This window comes from Cervus elaphus, chromosome 8 (genome assembly GCF_910594005.1).
Source record: "Cervus elaphus chromosome 8, mCerEla1.1, whole genome shotgun sequence".
Classification (NCBI taxonomy): Eukaryota; Metazoa; Chordata; class Mammalia; order Artiodactyla; family Cervidae; genus Cervus; species Cervus elaphus.
Genome location: NC_057822.1, coordinates 24,060,672 through 24,079,694, shown reverse-complemented (window position 1 = coordinate 24,079,694; position 19,023 = coordinate 24,060,672).

Here is a 19,023-nt window from a genome sequence, read left to right as displayed (position 1 = left end):
ATATCTAGATGCCCCCAGATTTCAACGTGATGTTGTTGTTGTTCAGTCACTCAACAATATAGTTGTTGTTCAGTTGTTCAGTCGTGATTGACTCTTTGCAAACCCATGGACCACAGCAACATAATATGTAAGATTGAAATACCTTATGTGTAATCCTGATTACTTTAGCTTCCAGTGATTTGTTAAGCAGAATTTATTAAGTAATGAACCACACAGACTTGAAAATTTTTGAAGGATTTCACAGAAAACCACTCAGGGTAACATTTTGCCACTGATAACTAAGTTTATCCTGACCAAATTCTTTCAAATTGTTTAGAAGTTCATTTTCAAGGTCAGAACCCCATGTGTATGGTACTCTCAGACACTGACTTCCGTTGAATTTTATGTCAAAGTTAGCCAATTAGTGGGGCTTCCCAGGTGGGGCTAGTGGTAAAGAACCCACCTGCCAATGCAGGAGATGCAAGAGACGTGGGTCCCACTCCTGGGTCTGGAAGACGCCTGGAGGAGGGCATGGCAACCCACTCTGGTATTCTTGCCTGGAGAATCACATGGACAGAGGAGCCTGGCGGGCTACAGTCCATGGGGTCGCAAAGAATCAGAAGTGACTGAAGTGACTTAGCACAACCCACTTTCAACCCTCTATCTGGCATGGAAGAAAGAAGATCCTTTGTATTAATCAGGACTTTTTTGCCAGTGATAGAAAAATACCTCTAATTTAGACAGTGAAGGGGATTTATTGACTTCTGTAACTAAAAGTCTCAAGATAGATAGCCTCTCGGACAAGGTTCCGACTCACACTTCAGTCTCATTAAGAAGGGGATCTCCAGGGTAGCAGCATCCTCTAATCTGCCCAGCATCTCTAGTGGCAAAATGATGGCAGCAGTCTAAGAGCTCACATAGAAAAATTTTTACTTTTCCCATATTACTTTTAAAAGCTGATATGTTGTATTTTCATTTTTGTTCATTTCAAAAATTCTCTCCTTTTTTTTTTTTTTTTTTGGACTTTTAGCATATGGGATCTTAGTTCTCCTGACCAGGGATTGAACCCATGCTCCGTTCAGTGGACGTGCAGAGTCTTAACCACTGGACCACCAGGGAAGTCCCCTAAGACCTCACATTTTTATATCATACCTTCTGGAGTAACTTCGCAAGCTGTGGGGTTTACCATCTCCTTGATGGAAATTGTGTAACTTGCCCATCCCTGCACCAATCTCTATGGCCAGGAGAGTGGAAGACGTTTATAATCTTAATCAACCTTTACCCCCTTCCCAGAGATGAGATTGATTCCTGGGCAGGGGTGAAATTCCTGCTACACCCTGTAGGTAGGAAATGGGATCACAGATACAGAACAGGCGACCATCAGACACCATCCTCTCTTCCTCTCCATCCTTTTATCTTTCTCATTGCCTCTTAATGGGACACATGTGAATGTAGGGAAAGCTACCCAAGGTGTTGGCAGCTTACCTGACTGCTTTCAGATGGATGTCCTCTAGGGTAAACTTTCCATAGGGCAAAAAAAAAATTTTTGTACTTTTTTTTTTAATATGTTTATTTATTTTTGCCTACACTGGATCTTCGTTGGTACACACGGGCTTTCTCTAGTTGCAGCGAGCAGGAACCACTCTTTGTCGCCATGGGTGGGCTTCTCACTGTGGTGGCGTCTCCTGTTGAGAAGCATGGGGTCTAGGCTTGAGGGCTCAGTAGTTGTGGTGTACAGGCTTAGTTGCCTTGAGGCATTTGGGATCTTCCTGGACTAGGATCCAACCTGTGTCCCCTGCAATGGCAGGTGGATTCTTAACCATTGGACCACTAGGGAAGTTGTGTATTCCTTGTTGATGCAATTTAGTCAGCCATCAGCTCATTATTTTCCTCATTCATTTGCTTATTAAATATATACACACACACATGTCTGCCAGGTGTGGTGATTTTCTTCTCATCTCTTCCTTGAGGACTGAGTGAAGATGCTGGGCCTGGTTGAAAGAGGTGAATCTAGGTAAAGCCAATGTGCTCAGGGGTGACAGGAACAGAGGGGACAAGGTTTGAGTGATCTTTTTTCCAAATATGCAGGCCTGCGAGCGCTTTTTGTGATGAGTTTATAACTCCACTCCCACGCTTACCTAGAAACACCTGGAGATTTCAAGGGTTGTTAATTAACCGCTCAAAGATAATCCTTGGAAAGCTCCTATTCTCAAACCAAGGGTCTTTTAACGGTATTTTAAAATTCCCTTCTTAGGTAAAAGAGGTAATCACTGCCATTTATTGGACGCCTACAAGGAAGTACTTGTTCATTTTAGTTACATTGTTTTAATAAATCTTTACAACAAAACTCCAAGGTAGGAATTATAATTTTACCCACAAAAATATGAAGGCATACAGAGGCCTGGTAGATTTCCCAAGGTGAAAAGCAACAGATCCAGGTTGCAAAGCTGTATCTGTAGAAGGCCAAAGCCAGCACTTCTGTGAGCTTCTCTCTCATATAGGTATACCGAACCCTGTTAATAAACAACAAGTCATTTTCATTATTAAGTCCTCCTCGACCTCATCAATCATACCAGTGTCTATTCAATTCAATTAAGTTACTCTGAAACTGATATCTATCTGGACCTGGAATGGACCAACAAGACCAAGCAACAGAACTACATTTTCCAGAACTCGGTTTCCAGATTGACAACCCAGGGTTCTTTCCTAGATCCCACAAAAGAAATAACCCAGACCCCCCTTGAGCTAATGCTTGAGTCAGAGAATAAGACTTACAGAAGATGACCTTACCCTTGACTGTGACCTCTTTTACTTTTCACAATTATTGAGAGAAATCTTCTCTCACGTTGCCTCCTGTTCCACCTGGAGGAAATGCCATCAGAAGGACATGCCTGCATTAGAATTGAGTTATCTGACTGGTGGATAGCCGGTATCCTATACTTAATGGCGCAAGTTCCTCCAGCCAGTAAAATGAATCTATTTAAAATCTGCAAGGCTACAATGACTGGCTCGTCACCCTCTTCGTCTCTGCCAGAGCAGTGCAAGGCAATGAAGCCAGATACATGCATCTGCTCAGGTGGTTGGTGCCACAGCTCAGACAACGGTGTAGAAACAGAACATTCACCAGCCCTGCCCTTTTGGCCACAGGCTTAACTCCATGATCTCCAATCCATCTCCACTTTCATCTCTTATCTGTTACTCTCCTGGCTCTTATTTCTCAGTTGCTCCAGAACTCCACAGGGGAAGAAAGAGGTGTTATTATTTACTGATCTCTTCAAACTCCCCAAATATAAAGCATCCACTTTCTTCTTTACTTAAAACCCAGCAACCATTGTGGCTTATTCTGGAGTGAAAAGAATGCAACATAAACCTTCTTTATTAATACAATTTTAATTTGCATTATAAATGCTCAGCAATGGTTTGTGAAGATGTACCTTTTAAAAACATGTAACTCCTTTTCCTTGGGCCCATGGCAGTTTATTTGACTGTAGTAGGGGTCTGTGGTACGGGTTTCCCTAGTGGCTCAGACAGTAAAGAATCTGCCTGCAATGCAGGAGACTCAGGTTCAGTCCCAGAGTTGGGAAGATCCCCTGGAGAAGGGAATGGCTACCCACTCCAGTATTCTTGCTTGGAGAATTCCATGGACAGAGGAGACGGGTGGGCTACAGTCCATGGGGTCACAAAGAGTTGGACATGACTGAGCAAGTAACACTAACAAGGGGTCTGTGGTGGCCTGTATCCCAGCCCACCACCCACTCTGATTTCAACCACACTGAGGTGGAGGGTTCCCTGTGAACTCAGACCATCCTATCTCAGAGAGATACCCTGTGCTGCTCCATTTTCAACCTGAGTCTTCTCCCAGGTTGGACAGCTGTTCACACAACCTGAAAGAATATCCTGGAATGGTGGGGAGTCAGTGTCTACAGGGGCAGCCCTCAGGTAGTGTGGGAGGGGAGCCAGTGAGTAAATAAATGCTCCAGACACCATATCCACCAAATAAATGCATGGATAATTCTGGGAGGCATTGGCAACACTTGGCAGGAGATGCCAAAGGAACTGAATGTCTTTTCCTCCACAGAAGTGATGGATCACACACCCTCCCATGAGCGTGTCCTCTTTCCTGTCTCTGCTCTCTGACTCCTGAGGGATCATCTCTCAGTTCAACTACCTGCAGTAGTTCTGTCTTTGGGGAAACTCCAAGTGAAGCAATGACCAGAGGATATAACCTGTCCAGGAAGAGCAGACGCCTCTTCCCTTATGCTGGGTAATCCTTTCCCAACCTACCTGGTACACTGAACACTGCTCCCCCCAACCCCGAACACATATGCATGTGTATACATACATACTCAGCCACAAGTGTGTACACATACACACAGAGATAGACGCACAGACATACACAGTGACACAAACTCAGACACACATAGAGACATATATATACACAGACACACACATACAGAGACAGACGCACAGAAACACACACACAGACGCACACAGAGCAGGCCCTGATCATTATCTTAGGTCAGGTTTTGCATCACTTCGGGCTAAGTCACTTGGATCATGTCCAGCCCTTTATGACCTTATGGACTGCAGTCTGGCAGTCTCCCCTGTCCATGGGATTCTCCAGGCAAGAATACTGGAGTGGGTTGCCATTTTCTCCTCCAGGAGATCTTCCCAATCCAGGGATCGAGCCTGCATCTCTTATGTCTCCTGCATTGGCAGGCAGGTTCTTTACCACTAGTGCCACCTGGGAAGCCCTTTATGTCATTACTTAGTGGTAAAAAGAAAGATCATCTCTCCATCAAACTATGCCTCAGATTGCTGGCCTTGTCTCACAGCTTGGGCTTGTCTAGCTATCTTCTTAATGTGTCCTGTTCGCTACAACCAAGCCACGGGCTCAAGGGCAAGACAAGATCTTATAAAACTGAGAAAATGTCAAGGTTTTAGTTGAGCTGAATTACAATACAGTTTCAAGTTCTTTTGTTGGCTTATCCTTGTTAGGAACAGTTAAACTATATACATTTGCTCTCCTTTCCCCATTTTAGCCAATAGGCTTTCCCTTTAGATCTTAATGCCTAAGTTTTTCCTAGACCATCTTCATTCTTTTGTATGCATCACTGCTATTTAGTTCCCCTCGGGGTTTTTGGAGGAAGATAGAAAAATCAAATCTTCTACTTGGATTCCAGGACTATTCCTTGAAATGCTGAATAAAAAGATTACTTTAGAAGCAGCTTCCCACACAATCTTTCCTGCTGTCTCACTATAGCCATAGTCTAGAATCCTACTCCATTTGTATCCCCGTAGTGGGTTTTTTCTCTTGGAGTCTCCATGTTTGGGGTCCCGTGAGAGGTTGTGTTTCCCCAGAAGCAGACACTGTAATTACCATACAATATATTTTTAAGGGAATATTCCTAAGGCCAACAGCTGGGGTAGGGGTAAGAAACAAGAGCAAAATGGGGCAGAAGGAGAAGATGGGCTGCAATGCCGGTGCAACAAGGCCTTAACTCACAAAGAGTCATGACCTAAGGAGGCTTTTGGGGGGTCCTCCTGAGTTGATGCAAAAATCTGGCCTTCAAGATATGGAAGCAACCTAAGTGTTCATCAACAGATGAATGGATAAAGAAGATGTGGTATGTATATACAATAAAATTCTGTTCAGCCCCACAATAGAATGAAATTTTGCCACTGGCAACAACATGGATGGATTTGCAAGGTAGGCTAGTGAAACAAGTCGGAGAAAGACAACTCCTATATGCTATCATTTGCACATGGAATCTAAAGAACAATACAAACTAGTGAATATAACAAAAAAGAAACAGACACAAATACAGAGGACAAACTAGTGGTTACTGGTGGGGAGAAGGAAGCACAGAAGGGCAAGACAGGGGCAGAGGATTAAGAGATACAAGCTACTATGCATAAAGCTGGAGAAGGAAATGGCGACCCACTCCAGTATTCTTGCCTGGGAAATCCCATGGACAGAAAATCCTGGTGGGCGACAGTCCATGGGGTTGCAAAGAGTGGGACATGACTGAGCACAGCCCAGCAACATGTATAAAGTAAATAAGCTACAAAGATATGTTGTACAGCACAGGGAATATAGCCATTATTTTATAATAACTTCATTATTTTTTAAATTTATTTATTTTAAAATGAAACAAAGATGCATATTTTAATGATAACAGGTACAATTCAGGAAGAAGATAGACATCAGAAACCATTAGACACCTAACAACAAAGAAACAAAGATACGTAAAGCAAAAATCAGAAGAAATGTAAGGGAAAAGAAAAAAATATATAATCATAGTGAAACATATTAACATTTCTCTGAGAATATTTTATCAAGTGCGGAAGAAATAAGAATAGGAGCATCTTGAATGATGTCATTAATAATTTAAATATAATAGATTTCTATTTATATTAATTTTTATTAATCCTATATCCTACATATAATAACTTTAAATGGAGTATAACTTGTAAAAATTGTGATTCTCTAGGCTGTACCCCTAAAACTAATGTAATACTGTAAATCAACTATATCTCAATTACCTGTATAGGGACCAGTGCTTGCATGCTGGCTGCTCTGGGAAGAGATAGTGACCTTGGGCATGGATGGGTGACTCAGGCCAGGCAATTCCCGAAGAGGACTGACAGCTGAGGGCTGCTGGCTGCCAACCTTCCCAGGAGCTGAAGAAATAGATCCTTCTGCCTGAAGGAACGGGGGAGGGAGCTGATACTGCATCATCCTCTCTTCTTCAATCCTTGTCTCCTTATTTCTTCACCAGTCAACCCTCATCCTCTATGTCCGCAGCCCTCTGTCTACAGATCTTCTGGGTGAAAATCAAAGATCTTGCCGTTGTTCAGTCGCTCAGTCGTGTCCGACTCTGCGACCCCATGGACTGCAGCACACCAGGCTTCCCTGCCCAGCACCCACTCCTGGAGTTTGCTCAAACTCATGTCCATTGTGTCGATGATGCCACCCAAACATCTCATCCTCTGTCACCCCCATCTCCTCCTGCCCTCAATCTTTCCCAGCATCAGAAAATCAAAGATCTAGCAATGTCTTAAAAAACAAACAAAAGAGCCTGTAAAAGTTGTGGTACGAGGTAGTCTAATTTCTTACCAAAGAAAAATTGAAACATCAAATCTTTTTTCAAAAAAATATTTTAGTTAAAGAAGGTTTATGTTCCAAATTATATTTCTGAAACCTAAGACCTTCTTTTCCAGATACACTATGTGAATTCCATAGGAAAGGGAAAAACCTTAAGAATAAACCTTGAAGCAATTTAAAAATAAAGACGACCTTCCTTTTGAACCCATGCTAAAAGTTAAGCAGGCCCACAGGCACTGTGAACTCAACTTCTTAAGAGTTTAACATTTGAAAAGATTGCAATACCAGATGTCCTGGAGTATGTGGCAGGATTCTTAAGTAGTTAAGGGAATACCGAGCAGGCATCCAGTTAAAAATTAACACTTTCCCCCCCCTAAAATTAAATACATTCTAAAGTCCTTTAGTGTCTTTATAAAGTTACATGCAAGCCCATTTGGAAGTTCAAACAACTCAACATTCGAGCCACCAGAACTGAGACAATGACTGTTTGTTGTTTAAGCCTTAGTGTGTTATTTGGTTGCTGAGCTGTGTCTGAGTCTTTGCGACCCCATGGACTGTAGCCCGCCAGGCTCCTCGGTCCATGGAATTTTCTAGGTAAGAATACTGGAGTGGGTTGTCATTTCATTCTATAGGGGGATCATCCTGACCCAGGGATCAAACTGGGGTCTCCAGAATCGTAGGCAAATTCTTTACCATCTGATACACCAGGGAAGCCCTAAGCCTCTCAGTGGTGGAACTTTATTACTGAAGCCCCGGGAAGCCACCCTGACAGCACCTTTTCCCTTCAGCTCACACAGTCTTCCATGAAGGCAGCTCAGAAGTTTGGTGGACTTGTTCTCTTTTCATTTGGGCAACTTACATAATTTTCTGAGTCTATTTTCTCAGATGTAAAATAAGAACGTTAATAATACTGGCTGTAGCATTCTTTTGAGTATTAAGAAAGCTAAAATGGAAAACTCAGGCAGAGAGGGTCTCATGGCCAAATAGCTACTACCTGAAGAGCTGGGAGTAGAGTCAAGCCCAAGGCCTTCCCCAGTGCTAATTAGATGATAAATACATTAGTCTACCTACAATCCAACAAGATGGCCCGAATGTAAATATCCATTTCTTCTTTACTGCAGTAGTTCCAGGTTAGTAGGGAAGATGGTCCCTGTGGGCCAAGTAAAGAAGCACTTCCTGCCTCTGAAGGGAAATTGAGCAGTTTTCTCAAATCCAATGGATTATTTGTAAAGAGAAGGTTTACCTTGAAAGTGCCACTGAAATGCTTTATGTATTTGTGATCTCAGTTGTCTAGAAGATAGTCAGAGATCCAGAAGTGAGCAAAAATCACCTGATAACAACCCATAGGAAAGCAGAAATGAGGGAAATTATATTCAACTGGCTATTATGTTGAGGTTGTAGCCTCTTTTGCATATTTTTGCAAAGCCTTTTCTTATACCAACGTCCAATCTGCAGCTTTGGCAGGGAGGAGCTGGCGAGGGCAAGGGAAAGAGATAGTTTTACAAATGACTATGAAGAAGACCAGGCTTCCCAGGTGGCTCAGTGGTAAAGAATCTGCCAGCCAATGTGGGAGACATGGGTTCAACCCTGGGTTTGATCCCTGGGTCAAGAAGATTCCCTAGAGAAGGAAATGGGACTCCACTCCAGTATTCTTAGCTGGGAAGTCTCATGGACAGAGGAGCCTGGTTGCCTACAGTCCATGGGTTGGCAAAAGAATCAGACATGACTGAGTGACTAAACAACAATGAAGAACATCTTCTGTCCCTGGTGAGGCAAACGTCCTCACTGTTCCTTTTCATGTTTGGTCCTTTCATTTTTGCCTCTTTTTGACTCTTCTTTTTCTATTGGACTTCTAAATGTTGGTGGTGTCCAGGGTTCTTCGAACTTCTCTTTTCATATTACACTCTCCCCTTGACTGAACCATCCACACTTGGCTTCAGCTACTGGTCCCTGATGACATCTACATTTCTAGGCCTGATGGCTCTGCTGAACTTTGGGCCCTTGGATCTATTACACATCTCCAACTGGATGTCCCCAACCATATTTATCCTCTTCCTCTGAAGCCTTGGTTTCTGTTGGAAAGACAGCATCAACCAAGCAGTCAGCCAAACCAGAAAACTGAGAACCCTCCCAGACTCTTTCTCCTCTCTCTCTTTTTCCTTTGTGCTCCTTAGTTTTTCTGCCTTATCAGCTCCATCTCCTGTACGGTGCTCATCCACTCCTCCTTCTCCACCCCCACAGTCTTTTGTTTTCATCCTTCTTATCAAAACCTGCCAGGAGAATTGAAGTAACCTGCATTGGTCTCTCTACCTCCCATCTTATTCTTTTGCAATCTGCCCTCCAGGGAATGATTAAACAAATAAACAAAGCCACAGTTGGTCATGTTTTTCTTCTGCCTAAAAACTTTCAATAGCTAATGCTTGCTTTCAAAGTAAATTTCAAACATCCAGACTTGGCATGGCCGACAAGCTCATTTCTGTTCCTTATAGCCTTGTCTCAGGCCACTTTCCTACACACCCCCTGAGCTGTGGTTCACCTGGCCTACTTATAATTCCAAAAATGTGCCATGGTTCACCTTGCCTTTATGCTTGGGCACATACTGTTCCCTCCACCTAGAACACCACCCACACATTCTCTGCATAATCTTTGCTTGTTTTTAGGGACTTTTATTTTCTTGGGCTCCAAAATCACTGCAGATGGTGACTGCAGCCATGAAATTACAAGATGCTTGCTGCTTGGAAGAAAAGCTATGATAAACCTAGATAGCATTTTAAAAAGCAGAGACATCACTTGGCCTACAAAGGTCTATACAGTCAAAGCTATAGGTTTTCCAGTAGTCATGTATGGATGTGAGAGTTGGACCATAAAGAAGGCTGAGCACCAAAGAAATGATGCTTTCAAATTGTGGTTCTGGAGAAGACTCTGGAGAGTCCCTTGGACAGCAAGGAGAACAAACCAGTCAATCCTAAAGGACATCAACCCTGAATATTCACTGGAAGAACTGATGCTGAAGCTGAAGTTCCAATAATTTGGCCACCTTATGCAAAGAGCCGACACATTGGAAAAGCCTGATGGCTGGGGAAAGATCAAGCCTGATGGCAGGAGGAGAAGAGGGTGACCGAGGATGAGATGGTTGGATGGCATCACCGACTCAATGGACTTGAGTTTGAGCAAACTCTGGGAGATAGTGAAGGACAGGGAAGCCTAGAGTGCTGCAGTCCATGGGGCCACAAATAGTTGGATGTGACTTAGTGACTGAACAACAACAGGGACCTAGCTAGACTGTCATCTTCTCTTTGAACCATGTCCTGATCGCCCTAAGCTGACTTGGAGGCTACTCTTTTATAGTCTTCCCTTATCAACCTGTATTAATATTGACTTTCTCTTAGGGTACCCTCTCTAGGCTAATTATAGTAGGCAGGATCTGGGTCAACCACATGTGTGATACACAGAAGGGATGAAAGACACGTTGAATTCTCCGTGCCTGGGAAATCATTCCTTCTCAGCCCAAATCATATGGGGTTGATAGATAACTCCTCCCAGAATTGACAGTAGTGTTCTGAGGCCTCCCTGAGACTCCCAAGTTTGGAGAGAAAAGACCAATTGTTTGAGATCTGACAGCATGTTCAGCAGACAGAGACTTAACAGTAATGATAATAAACTTGAATTATTTGGTGTGGTTACTTGTCGAGGAAACTGGTGGACATTCCTTCTAGTTTGTGCCTTCCATTAATCCTTTCTTTCTTTTAATGAATCCATTGGTACTACCTCTTCCAGGCTCCCACTCCACTGGTGGGCATGTGCCTTGGACCTGTCCAATGAGAGCATCCCATTCCCTTCCCTGAGCAACTGGTTCAGAGTACATAACCCAAGCCAGAGAAACGACACTAAACACGTGGACTTTCTCTGCAGCTAAATAGAGACAGATTTTTTTGTTTCCACTGAGGTTGCTTGGTGGAAATATAAGGTAGAATTATATGCCTGCAGTGACTGGCTGCCATCTTGGGTTCCATATGGGAATGAAATCCATGCCAATGAAGGAAGAGCTGAGAGGCAGAAAAACAAATCGCTGCTGCTGCTATTTAAGTGCCAAATCCAACTTTGCATAAAGCCAAACCTGTTTTGTTGCAGTTGCATGATAAAATATTTTCCAATTTTGAATAAAGTGATTCAATTTGGGTCTCTGTCACTTTCAACCAAAACAGGTTTATTAATACTGAAATTAGGGGGACTTCCCTGGTGATGCAGAGGATAGGAATCCCCTAGCAGTGCAGGGGACAAGGGTTCAATCCCTAGTCCAGGAAGAGTCCAAATGCTGAGGAGCAGCTAGGCCCATGTGTCATAATTACTGAGCCTGCATGCTGCAGTTATTGAAGCTGGTGTACCTAAAGCCCATGTTCCACAAGAGAAGCCGCTTCAATGATAAGGTAGAGTAGCCTCCACTGGCCACAGCTAAAGAAAAGCCCATACATAGCAATGAAGACCCAGTGCAGCTAAAAAAAAAAAAAAAAGAAAATAAATGAAATTAGGGTAGTCAGCAAATCTAGAGAGAAAAGGTGAATACAGAGGACCCTGGATCTGTGGTCATGGGACAAAAATGTGCTTCCTTCCATCCAAGTTATTGCGCCCACTGACCCTCTGGGCATGTAGCAGAGGAAAGAATACCCTGGAGCAGAGGCAACCAAGCCCCAGACCTCAGACCAGCACCTGTCCATGGCCTGTTAGGAACCAGGACACACAGAAGGAAGTGAATGGTGAGTGAAACCATCCCCTTCCCTACCCCACCTGTCCGTGGAAAAATTTACTCCCATGAAACCGGTCCCTAGTGCCAAAAATGTTGGGGACCACTGCCCTAGTGGGTGCAGCGGGTCTCAAACTATGGCAGGACTAGAGGAGACATATATTTTTTATCTCCTCCCAAAGAAGTTTTTCAAAATTTATTTTGGATTTATGTTTATTTTTAGTTACTAAGCTAAAATGGCAACCCTCTCCAGTACTCTTGCCTGGAAAATCCTATGGACAGAGGAGCCTGGTAGGCAACAGTCCATGGGATTGCGAACAGTTGGACACGACTGAGCGACTTCACTTTTAGTTAGGAAGCAAACATGAGTGCATATTTCTTATAGAAATTAAATTATAGAAAATGCATAACATCTTCTGGCTTTTATTGACCACTCCCCCGGAGAGGTTACCCTGTATTCAGTTGTATTCTTTAAGCCCTATAACTCAGTGTAGACACACAGGAACATGGTGGATTCTTTCACATGGTGGCTAGGTCGGGATGGTGGCTAGGTCGGGATGGTGGCTGTGATTGTGTAGGTTCTTATCACAAATGCACCAAGAGTAAAGCTGCATTAAAGAGTCCCAGCTACAGAAAACATTTCCCTCTAATTGTCATCCAACCCCAGAACTGTCTCTTCTTATAAACCCCATTTATGTATTTAGCAATCACGTCATGGGAAATAGATGGGGAAACAGTGGAAACAGACTTTATTTTTTGGGGCTCCAAAATCACTGCAGATGGTGATTGCAGCCATGAATTTAAAAGATGCTTACTCCTTGGAAGGAAAGTTATGACCAACCTAGATAGAATATTTAAAAGCAGAGACATTACTTTGACAACAAAGGTCTGTCTAGTCAAGGTTATGGTTTTTCCAGTAGTCATGTATGGATGTGAGAGTTGGATGGTGAAGAAAGCTGAGAGCCGAAGAATTGATGCTTTTGAACTGTGGTGTTGAAGAAGACTCTTGGGAGTCTGTTGGACTGCAAGAAGATCCAACCAGTGCATCCTAAAGGATATCAGTCCTGGGTATTCATTGGAAGGACTGATGTTGAAGCTGAAACGCCAATACTTCGGCCACCTCATGCGGAGAGCTGACTCATTGGAAAAGACCCTGATGCTGGGAGGGACTGGGGGCAGGGGGAGAAGGGGATGACAGAGGATGAGATGGCTGGATGGCGTCACCGACTCGATGGACATGGGTTTGGGTAGACTCCGGGAGTTTGTGATGGACAGGGAGGCGAGGCGTGCTGCGATTCATGGGGTCACAAAGAGTCAGACACGACTGAGCGACTGAATCTTTTCTAAAAGATTCTTTCTAATCTGGTACTAAAAAGTTTCCTGGATTGATACAGCCACTATGGAAGACAGTATGGAGATTCCTTTAAAAACTAGGAATAAAACCACCATACAAAGCAATACCACTTCTAGGTACATACCCTGAGGAAACCAAAACTGAAAAAGACACATGTACTCCAATGTTCATTGTAGCCTGTTTACAATAGCTAGGTCATGGAAGCAATCTAGATGCCCATCGACAGGTGAATGGATAAAGAAGCTGTGGTACATTTATACAACGGAATACTACTCAGACATAAAAAGGAACACATTTGAGTCAGTTCTAATGAGGTGGATGAACCTAGAGACTATTATACAGAAAGAAGAAAGTCAGAGAGAGAAAAACAAAGATCATATATTAATGCAGATATATGGAATCTAGAAAGATGGTACTGATGAATATATTCACAGGGCACTAATTGAGACACAGACAAAGAGAACAGACTTGAGGACGAGGGCAGAAGGAAGGAAGGAGAGGGTAAGATCAGTGGAGAGAGCAGCATGTAAGCATATACACTATCATACGTAAAATAGATAGCTAATGGAAATTTGCTGTGTGCCTCAGGGAACTCACACTGGGGTTCTGTAACAACCTAGAGGGGTGGGAAAGGGTAGGAGGTGGGAGGGAGGTTCAGGAGGGAGGGGACATATGTACACCTGTGGACATATGGCAGAAATCAAACCAATATTGTACAGCAATCATCAATCATTTAAAAATAAATAAACATAATTTTAAAAAAAAGTTTCCTGGAAAAGAGAGTATGAGTTAAACTACATCTCTTCTCACTCATTTTGTAAAGATTACATATGAACACATGATTAATGTGAAAGATTAAAAATATACAGAAATACATGGAATGAAGTGAAAATCTGCCCTCATCTCAAGATCCCACCTCACCATTCCCTTCCTCCCCATTATATGGTGTATTTTTCTAGTTCTTTTCCTCTGTATTTTCATATCATATATATACAGAGAGAGCAGCTATGTATTCTAGAAACTCTTCCATGTAAGTGTAATAAGATTAAAGGATTAAGTTATGAGAAGCACTTAGGTAATAAGATACAGGGCAGGGTTTGAAGGAGGGGGCAGGAAATCTTTGTACAAAAGCCTGTAGAGGGAGGATTGGGCTGCTGAGGTGCTGAGAGCTTATATGGTGAGAAGCACTAGCAGGACTGTTTCAAAAGCAAACGTGACCAACGGCCCAATTTTTCCATCTTTCTTCTCAAATCTTGAGGCTGAGTGGTTGGTTGTATTTCTGGCAATAATTAGACTTTAATTTTTTTCTATTTTTAGCCAACTGCCACTTAAAGCTCAGTAATTTTTTAAAACATAGTATCTATTCTTTCCTTTTTCAGACAAATCAAGCTGGATATGTTCTCAGGTGGCTCATATGGTAAAGAATCTGCCTGCAATTCAGGACACATGGGTTTGATCCCTGAGTTGGAAAGATCCCTTCAAGAAGGAAATGGTAACCCACTTCAGCATTCTCATAAGGAGAAGTCCATGGACAGAGGAGCCTGGTGGGCTACAGTCTATGGGGTCGCAAAAAGTCAGACACGACTGAACAACTAACACTAAACTCACTAATTAAAACTCAGTAATTTTTGAAGACACATTATCTATTCTTTCCTTTTTCTGATAAATCAAGTTAGATTTTTTTTTTTTTTTACACTACATATGAGTTTCAAGTATGGCTAAGTTGAGATGGATGGTCTTTGATGAATGATTCTTTTATTTATTTATTTGGCTGCCTTGGGTCTTAGCTGTGGCATACGGGATCTATACTGTGTCATGCGACCTGTGTTGGATCCTGTGGGATCTTTCGTTGCAGGGCGCAGTCTCTCTAGTTGTGGTGTGTGGGCCACAGCGGTTTCACGGTGTGGGCTTAACTGCTCCGAGGCAAGTGGGATCTTAATTCCCTGACCAGGGATTGAACCCACATTGAATGGCAAGGTGGATGCTTTTTATTTTTCTTATTATTTTTTAAGTGAAGTATTTAAAATTTTTCTTTCTTTATTTATTGGCTGTGCTGGGTCTTCTTTGCTGCCCAGGCTTTCTGCGGTTGCAGAGAGTGTGGACTACTCTCTAGTTGTTTCGGGGCACAGGCTTCCGATTATGGAGGTTTCTTTTGTGAAGCATGGACTCTGGGTGTGGGCTTCAGTAGTTGTGACTCCTTGCCTCTAGAGCACAGGCTTAGTAGTTGTGGCTCATGGGCTTAGTTGCTCAGTGGCATGTGGGATCTCCCTGAAGCAGGGATTGAACTCCCGTCTCCTGCATTGGCAGGTAGATTCTTTAACACTGAGCCACCAAGGAAGCCTGCAAGGTGGATTCTTAACCAATGGACCATCCGTGAAGTCCCAGAATGAATAATTCTTGTTTTGAGCTTTCTTTCTTTAACTGTTAGAAATTTCCTCTTCCTCAACCTCCCCTTGCTCTTTCTTCATTACTCTTCCTTCTCTTCCAGTATTCAACTTATTTTTTTTAGAGTAGGGGATGTGTTTTCTTTATTTTCTTTCCATTTTGGACTCTCATTCAATTCAAGCTTGGTCTTATTTAACCTGCTAAGTATTTTACACGGAAGCTTAGAGAATGCTGATCACACTTCCAAAATATTTGAGCACAAACCACCAGGATGACTGAAACTATTGCCCTCTTCCCTGGGAAGCAATATAGTGCCATAGATGAAATCGTGAGCTGGGAGTCAGACCTGGGTATGTGTCCAAGTTCTGCCACACACTAATGTCAGTATCTCCAGGGGGTACCTAACAAAGTCTCAGTGTTTTCTTCCATAAAACAGGAAAATACTTCACTAGGGTATGTTGCTTTTTTAAATAAAATAATATATGCAAACCACTGATTCAATATACAAGTGCTATTTTTCATTCTAACATTTTGATTTAGAGAATAGTCCAGCAAAAATTTCACACCATTCATTCAGTTAACCAGGACAGAGGAGAAGAGAGTGACACAGGCAGAAGGTCTGTCTAAAAGGAAACACTGTTTTATGTTTCTCTTTTATTCACCCAGAAACCTGAGCTTGCCTGACCTAGTGCAGGGAGAAAAGGAAGCCCTAGAAATATGACTCCTGCTTCACAGGCAAGGGATGATGGAATATATGGTAAATGACTCTGTTGTTTACTAAAGGCATAACCACAGTTTCATAATAGTAACAAAATACCTTCCTGAACGTCAGTGAATATCATTTTGAAATCCTTCTTTCATTTTCCTGTTTGTATTCCAGTAAGCGCATGCTGTGAATAAGTAAAAACTAGAGTAAGCTCACACACACACACACACACACACACACACACACACAGAGGTACTGACTTATTTAACTGGAAAGAATAGGAGTGGGCTCAAGCACCACTAGATTTGGGGTTTCTCACCATTGTCTCTTTCCTGAGTTGTACTGGGTTGTTTGATGGCCTCCAAGACACAGCTGATCTGAATTCAGCGAACTTTATGCTTGTATCATCCCAACTCAGCTTCTTTATGAGGATACAGGTGTAAAATACCTAAAACAGGCTCTGCTTGGGTCTTCTTGGACCATATCATGGCCCTTGATCCAATGGCTGGGTATGGGGGAGATAGGATGTTCTGATAGACAGGTCCTTTGGCCAGTGCGGACAAGGATTAATGACCAGTAGTTCTCCCAGAAACACACAGAAATGAAGAGGGACTCTTTCCCAATGTTACAGTTAGGTTTTCCCCAGTTCTAAATACAGCTTGTTTATACCCAGGTGTGATAAATCAGGTACTCACTTTAGTTAATGCTTTGACACCGCCACAATTTATATGAGTTTGAGAAATATGCTCCTAAGCAAAGTGTGACCACATAAGGACTACCAGGGTGGTGTGATTTAGAAATTATTTACAAAGTATATAAAATAAAGAAAATGTTTTTATATTTGTGTATGAATCCTAGTAATGTTCACAAGATCATTAGAGACTCAGCATATAAATGAGAATAAACTAGCAAGATGCAAAAATAAACAATCTTCACCAGCATTTTAAAAAATTGACTGTTATGGCATAGCCTTACTTCATTAAAAGTTTCAAGACTAAAAACTGTCTTTACTAAGATAAATACAAAAGATTAAGCTTTTCAAGATCTAGAGGAGAAACTAAAAGAAAAGCTAAAAATGACTTCTCTTTTTTGACTTTGACCATAAGTCTCAATTCTGTTCACTTGATGCTTCTACCTTTGAAAGAGTGGAAAGAGGGAAAGAAAAGAAGGAAGAATTGGAGGGAAGATAAAGAGAAGAGTGGAGAGGAGGGTATTTGGGGTTAATTTTTACCTTCTCAAAAGTGGGATAATGAAATGGGACAATGTAGGTCCTGGTGTAGATGTTATTGTGTTTTGAACACCAGCTTGCTCTCCCCCATCTGAAGCACGTTTACTCAAAGCCCTTCCTCACTCAAACCCTAGCTGGGGTTGACTGTTGCTGGCTTCACTCTCAGCTCTGGGGATGGGCCGTGACTAACTTGAGTCAGAATATTTTGTCTCCCAACAGGTAAGGGATGTTTTAGAGGTAGTGATGGCAACTAATCCAGTTATGGCCAACACGATGAAAGATGTTCCTAGGATTTTTGAAAAAGATAATCATTCTTTCAGGCTTGATTCGGTGATTTGAGGCAGAGTAGCTTAGGGCGGGGATATCCATGGATGATGAAGTCAACTCAGGAAGGAAGAGAGTTCCAGACAGGCAGAAAAATGGAGGAGCCTGCTGACACCTGAATCTGGAGGAAGCTGCATGAGAAGCCAACTCTACCTGCAGAGTTTCAATCATATGACTAATAAATGCTGTTCTTTATATAAATTTGGGCTTCCCTGGTGGGTAAGGAATCCACCTGCAATACAGGAGACCCAGGTTCAATCCCTGGGTTGGGAAGATTCCCTGGAGAAGGAAATGGCAAACCACTCCAGTATTCTTGCCTGGAGAATCACACGGAAAGAGGAGCCTGGTGGGCTACAGTCTATGGAGATGTAGAGCTGGACATGACTGAGCGAATATCACATACACACAGAGTGATAGAAAAAGTCTCTCAGTCATGTTCAACTCTTTGTGACCCCATGGACTACACAGTCCATGGAATTCTCTGGGCTAGAATACTGGAGTGGGTAACCTTTCCCTTCTCCAGAGGATCTTCCCAACCCAGGGATCAAAGCCAGGTCTCCCAGATTGCAGGCGGATTCTTTACCAGCTGAGCCACACACACACACATATAAATTAGTTTGAGTTGGGTTTCTGTTTCATTGAAAATGAAAATGACCTTAAGTGGTTTTCTTGGAAACACATGAATATCATTCCTCTTTACATCTCTTCCCCACTGTGTCCAGCCTGATGCTTTTTCATGCAGTGGTTGTTCACTGAATGCATTAATATAGTGGAAAGCTCTCTGGGTTGGAAGTTAAGACCTGCTTGTCTAAATTGTAGTGTATGTAATACAAAAATATGTGACCAAGTAGCCATCCAGGCTTCCTAAGTGGGTCAATGGGTAAAGAATCCTCCTGCAATACAGAGACCATCTGCAATGCAAGAGACGCGGGTTTGACCCCTGGGTCAGGAAGATCCTCTGGAGAAGGAAATGGCAACCCACTCAGTATTCTTGCCTGGGAAATCCCATGGATAGAGGAGCCTGGTGGGCTACAGTCCATGGGGTTGCAAAAGAGTTGGATACAAATTAGTGACTAAACCACCAAGCAGACACCACCCACCTGTTGGGACTCCAGGTTCTCATTTGAGATATGAAAGGATTGGACCAGTTCCCATACTGTTGGCCCTTGCTCTCTGTGAATTGCTCTTCTGCAGATTC